The sequence below is a fragment of the Zootoca vivipara genome, chromosome 4, assembly GCF_963506605.1.
Source record: "Zootoca vivipara chromosome 4, rZooViv1.1, whole genome shotgun sequence".
NCBI lineage: Eukaryota > Metazoa > Chordata > Lepidosauria > Squamata > Lacertidae > Zootoca > Zootoca vivipara.
This window is the reverse complement of record NC_083279.1, coordinates 20,453,621-20,461,960: the sequence shown is the minus strand read 5'-3', so window position 1 is coordinate 20,461,960 and position 8,340 is coordinate 20,453,621.

Sequence of the window (8,340 nt, the reverse complement as noted above, 5' to 3'; positions counted from 1 at the left end):
ACCCGGAAGAGGTCATTTCTGGTGCACTTCCGGGTCGGGGGAGGCCCATACGCATGCGCACAAGCGATTTTTGGCGATTTTTTTCCCGCCCGTGTGCGTGTGCGCATGCGCACGGGAACGCACTCCCCCGCCCTCCGCCCCGCTGCGCGCGCACTCCCCTGCCCTCCGGCCCACCGCGCGGTCGGCGCGGCGGGCACCGGCCCGCCGCGCAGAAAGTCTGGGGACCCCTGCTCTACACCAACACATCCATGCCTTCAAGAGATGCAGCTGGTATGTTATCTTAATTCCCGTTGTTGTTGTTGTTGTTGTTGTTGTTGTTGTTGTTGTTGTTGTTGTTGTTGTTAGTGCTTTTTTTCTTTAAAAATGTTTAGGGGTACTCTCATTTTCCTACTCGTATTGAAATACTGCCCCACAATGAGGCCAAACTCAGATTCACAAAATGTTTAGGGGTACGGTATGTGTACCCCCGATCCCCCCCAGAAAAAAGCACTGATTATGATTATACCTTTCCTCTCAGGTATGATGTATGACTGGTGCCGCCACCACTGCAATCTTTTTGGTACCAGCTTAAAGCCTGGTTATGTGCCAGTGCATTCTGAGCATTTTAATTGTTGGCCCGCCACCTTTCCTATTGTTTAAGTTATTCTGACATTTGATTGGGAACCTACTTATTTATTTTGTATTTTATTTTGGAACCACTCATTGATCATGGTCTTTGCCTGCAACCCTAGGATCTGTAAGGATTAAAGGTGGTTTTACATTAACAATAAATAAATTATAAAATAGTAAAAGTCATCATCAAGTGTTGAGAAAGTGGTCATCATTAATAGCAATTGATGAACCTAAACGTTCAGAGGGGAATACATGTGAATAAGAGACTCTGGGCACTCAGTGGGAGGAGGGCTGTTTATGGCTTTCCAAAGGCACCTCTTTAACTACTTTTGAAAACGGTGCAGATTGATGAGCACTTAGTGTAGAAATTACCATTCACTCTGGCTTCAGTGCCCCCCCCCCCCCCGCAGCAAGGTAATTGAAGCCACATACACATGATATTAGCCCAAATCCATCTGTATCCTGTAGTTCCTTGAAAAATACTGCTGTTTGGTGTGTTTACTCTCAAACTGGCTTCCATCCGGTTTGAAAACATAAACCACATTCACCGTGCAGTGGTGGGTACATTTGAGAATGTTGTTGTGCATGCACAGTTGATAGCTGTGTTTTAAAGGTGTTGGGATGGTTGCAGATGTGGGACAACAAAACAGGTAATACACATGGGGTCAATACACCCAAGGCTTTTTTTTAGCCGGAACTCACCAGAACTCAGTTCCGGCACCTCTCAGGTGGGCGCCAATGCAATTATAAGAGAACAAGGTGAGTTCATGGTGAGTTCCAGCACCTCTTTTTCTAGAAAAATAGCACTAAATACACTAGGACTGCCATACATCTGGAATTTCCTGGACATAGCCGGGATTTGACAGTGTCCGGGTTAGAAACAGTGTCTGGGTGGAAATCACTTTAATTTCCAGGAAAGTGTAGATTTTGGCAAATATCCTTAAAAATAGCTCCAAAACTTCTATTTATTTACAGTGGTACCTTGGGTTACAAACGCTTCAGGTTACAGACTCCGCTAACCCAGAAATAGTACTTCGGGTTAAGAACTTTGCTTCAGGGTGAGAACAGAAATTGTGCTCCTGCGGCGCAGCGGCAGCAGGAGGCCCCATTAGCTAAAGTGGTGCTTCAGGTTAAGAACAGTTTCAGGTTAAGAACGGTCGTCCGGAATGAATTAAGTTCTTAACCAGAGGTACCACTGTATTTGCAATTTTGTGTCCGTATCTTCACTTTTTGAAATATGGCAACCCTATAAAAATGTTTAAGTGTCCGCTGTTTCTTTGCAAAAGAGGAGGATCGGAAGAGAACCAGAATAGGTGGTGGAGTCCACACAACATTTCTTCCAGCAGAGAAGCAACTGTGACCGCAGGGATCCCTTCGGAACCAAAGTACGGTAATACATTTTTCAGTTTAGTTAGGTGTGATGATTAAGTGTCCACAGTATCTTTGAGAGTGGGGAGAATGGGGAGAAAACCATAACAACTTGTGTCTGTGACCTCCTTCCTAACAGCCTCACCAGGACCAGTTCACCATTGGCCACTGGCCAGAAAAATAGATCGTGCTTTCTTGGTACAGATTGTTGAGGGTTTCTGATCCAATTGCTTAACAATAGGAAAAACAAAATGACTTTTCTCCAGCTAGCTGAGACTGCTGAAAGAAGAACGCTGACCAGGAGTGGACCTGCATAACACTCTCAGGCCTTGCAAATGTAGACAGTATTGAGGGACCATTGGTCTGACAGCTTCCTATGTTCCTGTTCCACTCGGTACATTCTCTTGACAGACATTGGAACTGATGCCTTAATTCTGTACACAAATAAGGCGAAAACATGCTAAGCAAGCAGCATCACTATAGTCTCCTTGCTGTGATGAAAACCCAAACTGAGAATATTACACATAATAGAGGGTGGTCTTGGGCATTCTAGTCAACATGTGCAGGCTCAGCCTTAAGAAACAATTTGTTGTAACTGTGACAATGCAAACAGAAAGAAGATAATGCTTGCATTCTCTAAACGGTGTTTCTATAATCTCTGTTGGAACATACAAAGAAATGCAGGGAGTTGCACTGCATGTACTCAGAGGTTCATCTACAGACCTTCCCTCCATGGCACATCCTGCCCATCATAATGACAGACATCTCTTGCTGCTTTAAAATACTTCCCCCATTAAGAAATCCCTGTGTGCCTCTCTTTCTTGTTTTATTATTCCGGAATGATTCAAAGGAAGCATTAAAGTTATTTGCTGTGCTTTCTTTCCTTGCAGATGATAGCTCTAGATGGAATTATTAATAATAGTGCTGCATTATGATGGAAAAAGGGAGAAAGGGGGCAAATGAGCTGCTTCAACAGAAATGATGCATCCAGGTCAAGGTAAGGTAAAAAGTAAAGGACTCCTGGATGGTTAAGTCCAGTCAAAGTATTGCTTTACTTACCAGCATGTGGATGCTTACAGTGATGTATGTCATCTTTCATGCCAATGCAATGTTCCAAAACATTTCATTACAAGAGAATTTGGTCAGTGTTATGCAGGAGAACCGTTGGAAGAAGATGCAAGGGTTTATATACACAACATTTTTTTTATGTATTCACCCCTGCAGCGTTTCTGCAGAGCTTGCTCATTCACTTCAGTGGAAGTTCTAGCCACATTATTTCCCCCCTTTTCACCATTTTATTGCATAATATAAAATAAATGCAAATCAACGTCTAGAGTACAATTTGGATGATGTGCATGTTTATTCCAGTGTAGTGCTCACATGTGCCACTGTGACCACCAGAAGCTCCTACGGTGCCCACAAAATTCTCAGTAAATATATCCTCAAAAATGCACAATGTACAAGAGACTGCTTGCTCTTCCTGCTCAGTTCCTGTTTGCACTGGCTCAGCCTCCCCAAATTGAGCATGGCACTCCACCTTCTGTTTTGAACAGCTTCTCTCTGTGAATGAGCATGGCAGTGGTTGATGTAGTTGCATTTCCCCCCATCAATAGAGAGGCACAACTGCACTATTTTGTGGTCCTATTTCTTTCTTCTCTTTTAGATGTGGAAGCCATTTTTGTGACATGCCACACCCCATTGGCAACCATGTTGTTGTTGTTGTTGTTGTTGTTGTTGTTGTTGATACCCTGCCCATCTGGCTGGGTTTCCCCAGCCATGTCACTTTTTCAAAATTGCAGGTGTGACCTCTGACCTACAGTATACACTTCATTTCATTTATCAATTGCTTCCTATGAAACATCCTGTGATTAACATTTAAAAAATCAGTAAAATGGGTATGTGTTGCTGGAGAAACACATACCCAAAGTCCCCTAGGAATATGGAACTAGTTGCATAGCTTTTTGGATCCCGGCCTACATTTCTTACAACGTGATCCTATACTCAGGAGTAAGCCCTACTATGTTCAATGAAACTTACTCTCAGTTAAGTGTTTATAAGATGGCTGCCAAAATTGGGGGGGGGGGTTGGTCCCAGAAAAATTATATAATGTAAGTTTTATCATGCACCTTCTAAATTTAAATTGGCTCCATACATGCTTATAAAAGGGAACAGGACTTTTTTATTTAAAAAGAAAAGGTGGGGTTGCCTCCCTAACTAATACTACTTTACTGGATGTTTAGTTTTATTGCTGTTTCAATGTTATATTGCTTCTCTTAATGCTATCAATGGGATTTACGTATTTACCGTAACATCTTTGAATATGTTTCATTTGCCTCTGCAATTAAGCTTTTTATTTTTTAGCTTCTACAAGTTTTTTTTTAAAAAAAGATGCTAGCAAACAAAAACGTGAATCCACTTACTCATAGGTGATAAAAATTCACAGTAAAGCCATAGATGTAGCAGAGTGAGAATTACCATAGCAGCAGGAATCAAGGATAAAAGAAGATTACAGATGATGAAATGTAGTAATTGACTAGAAATCGCTGGAAAATACCAGATGGATGTCAGTGTTCCACACAGTTCTAATATGCCTGTGTGGTTTTATTGAGCTTCACTTTTCAAATTTCCTAAGTGTAATTGTGGTTTATTGATATAGTATATGGCCCAGTTAATAGGTGACTGTAAAGAGAGATGCAGCTTAAGCCCTTCTGCGTCCAGGAATAAATACTGCCCTGCACTGCCTGGTTGAAGAGGTTACTGTTAATGGCTGCCAGAAGATGCATTTGTTTCCTTGTACATGAGCAGAAACTGCTACATGTTGGATTTAAATTGTAGGACGGATTGCTGCACCAAAGATCAGGCACACAATTATGGCGCCTGCCAAAAGAGGCTTATGTAGGGTTTTTACATTAGTTTTGAGAAGAAGAGGAAAAACCCCACCAAAAGAAGGAAAACCAATTCCTTTGGAGTAACAGTTTGTCACAGCCAGCTTGGACTCCTCACTCGCTTCCAAGGGCTGTTTTCTCTCATTTTGCTTTTCAGTGGTGAGGAACCAGGCACATGCAAGTTAATAATATGCCAGATAATATTAACGTTTGCCTGGATTTGCACTTCAGAGTGATTAAATTAAGGAAAAGAGGAGGTGCGGGAAGAGACAGTCTATTCCATAAGACTGGCATTACTATGCCAAATGATGTTCGGGTTTTTAAATGTGAAACTGCTGTTCTCGTGGTGGTGGTGGGGAACCTCCCTTATACTGTTTTGCATATTTTTTGTACCTGATGCATCTACTGCTGTTTCCGCCAAGCCACTGTTGGTGTCTTTTTTTATTATTGGAAGAACATTACTTATCCTCCCTCTCTCACACAAACTCAAGCTCTGTCCTAGCAGTTTGAAAGCACATCAAAGTGCAAGTAGATAAACAGATACTGCTCCAGCAGGAAGGTAAATGGCGTTTCTGTGCACTGCTCTGGTTCACCCTTAATCATGCTGGCCACATGACCCGAAAAAACTGTCTGCGGACAAACATCGGCTCCCTCGGCCGGTAAAGCGAGATGAGCACCGCAACTGGACTGGACTTAACGGTCGGGGTCCCTTTACCAATAATAATAATAATAATAATAATAATAACCCAGCCATCTGACTGAGTTGCCCCAGCCACTCTGGGTGGCTTCCAACATATATAAAAAACATAATAAAACATTAAACATTAAAAAGCTTCTGTGTACAGGGTTGCCTTCAGAGGTATTCTAAAGGTGGTTATCTGCTTGGCTTGGGGGTCACATAACTCCATACCCTCCAACATTTGTCCGATGCAAATAGGGATATCCTAAGGAAAAGCGAGACACTCCAGGGTCAAATCAGAAACCGGGATGCTACTGTTCTGCCTTCACCAATAGAGATGGCATGCCTCTGTGTGCCAGTTGCTGAAAACCACTGGGTGGGTAGGGGGAGCATGCTCCTGTGCTCAGGTCCTGCTTGAAGGCTTCCCATGAGCATCTGGTTCGCCACTGTAAGAACAGGATGTGAGGCTAGATGGGCCACTGACCTGATCCAGCAGTTCTGCCATTGTCATATGCTGATTTGCTGGGATAAATATGCAGAGTTGTGTTCCACAAATGTTTCAGAAATGAGCAAAGCAAAGCTATGCCGTAAACTGACATGTTGTTTGTGGGGTCCCACAGTGTGATAAACAGATCTCCTTTTGGAATCTCAAGACTGGGACACATCAGATGCAGTGTAAATTGGGTGTTTGCTGGTGGTATTAATTACCTCTCGAGTGCACCAAGTACGAGCTCATTTGTATTCAGAACACCCCCCCCCCCTAGAATAAGAAAAGAAGAAAGACTAGAAACACAAGAAGAAATAAAAGATCAATGAATGGCCAAAAAAAAGAGTGTTCTAAACTTTTTTCTCCAGCTGCCTTAAAGGATCATCCTCAAAAATCAACTATAGATGTGCAGCTGACATGCAACTTCTAACGCTGATAGGTGGCAGCAGGGATTTCTCTAGAGAAAACATAAAGTGCTTGATGATCATGTATTCGTCTTGTTACTTGCCTTGTAAGACAGCTAATTATTGCAGAGGTATCCAGAGTTATGGCAGGTGACAGAAATATTGAGGACACGATATTGTATAAAGAAACAGTGTAAATCTAATGAATAGTCAGGGGCGGATTTCAGGGAGTGGGGATTTTGCCTCACACCCTGAAAACTACAAGCTACATTGTTCTGAGTTCCAGTTGTATCATCTGTCTGGCCCATCCATCAACGCCATACTGTCATAGGTAGATATCCTCACAAAGGATGCAACATACAAGACTGTGTTCTCCAAAGGTCTTCTTCAAGGGATCCAGTTGTGATTAACTAGAGATCAACTAAGAACAGTCATGCCATATGTGTTCTCTGTACTCCTGCTCCAGCTCAAATAATAATAATAATAATAATAATAATAATAATAATAATAATAATAATAATTTATTTATACCCCGCCCCTCTGGCTGGGTTTCCCCAGCCACTCTGGGCGGCTTCCAACAGAAATATTAAAATACACTAATTCATTAAAGATTAAAAGCTTCCCTAAACAGGGTTGCCTTCAGATGGTAGACTTTATATATAAAAGTCAGGTAGTTATTTTTCTTTTTGACATCTGGTGGGAGGGCGTTCCACAGGGCGGGTGCCACTACCAAGAAGGCCCTCTGCCTGGTTCCCTGTAACTTGGCTTCTCGCAGCGAGGGAACCGCCAGAAGGCCCTTGGCACTGGACCTCAGTGTCCAGGCAGAGCGATGGAGGTGGAGACACTCCTTCAGGGTATACTGGACCGAGTAATTATTTCAAGCAATTTTGCCAAGATACAGAACTTCCAAACATCTCAATGACTATCTGTCAGAGTTGTTCATGCTTATGGATTCCAACAGCCCAGTTTCCCCCCCAGTTTTGGTCTATGTCTCTTGCCTAGCAACATGGAACTTCAGATGGTTCCACCATCATCCCAGCACAGATAATAGGGGATGTGGCAGATCAAAATGTTTTCCAGGAAGACTCCCTCTCCTTTGGCTTGACCTTGAGCCAGTGTGGTGTAGTGGTTAAGAGTGGTAGACTCGTAATCTAGGGAACCGGGTACGTGTCCCCACTCCTCCACATGCAGCTGCTTGGTGACCTTTGGCTAGTCACACTTCTCTGAAGTCTCTCAGACCCACTCACCACACAGAGTGTTTGTTGTGGGGGAGGAAGGGAAAGGAGATTATTAGCCACTTTGAGACTCCTTAGGGTAGTGATAAAGCGGGATATCAAATCCAAACTCTTCTTCTTCTTCTTCTTCTTCTTCTTCTTCTTCTTCTTCTTCTTCTTCTTCTCTATAAATGCTAAGGCTGCTCTTGAAAGCTGTTGTCTAAGTACAGGTAAATGAAAGTTCATTCCCTACTACTGATCTTTCATCAGATTGTAAGACAGGACCATTGTGCCCATTTTATACAGAGTCAAGTGAGGTTTTCCCCTGAACCTACACATAGCAAGAAAGTTCAATGACTCACCGCTCCCTGATGGTGTTCCTGTATGAAATACGTGTTTATCACATTTATACTTTACATTTGTAGATATGCACACCAACCATTGAGTATGAAGTGGCTGAGATAAGGGGTATAAGAGTACTAAAAGATGTTTAGAATAAACAGCTATACCAATATATGTTTATATAAGTGAATATTGGAATAGGAGGTGTCAACAACTTGTGACCTGTCAGTGATCCACACCAGTAAAGCAGTAGCACAAAAGCATGCACAATCAGAACCAGGAATTTAAACAAATAAAAAATGAATGCAATCAACAGTTGTGCAAACTAACTAGAACCAATTCTAGTGAA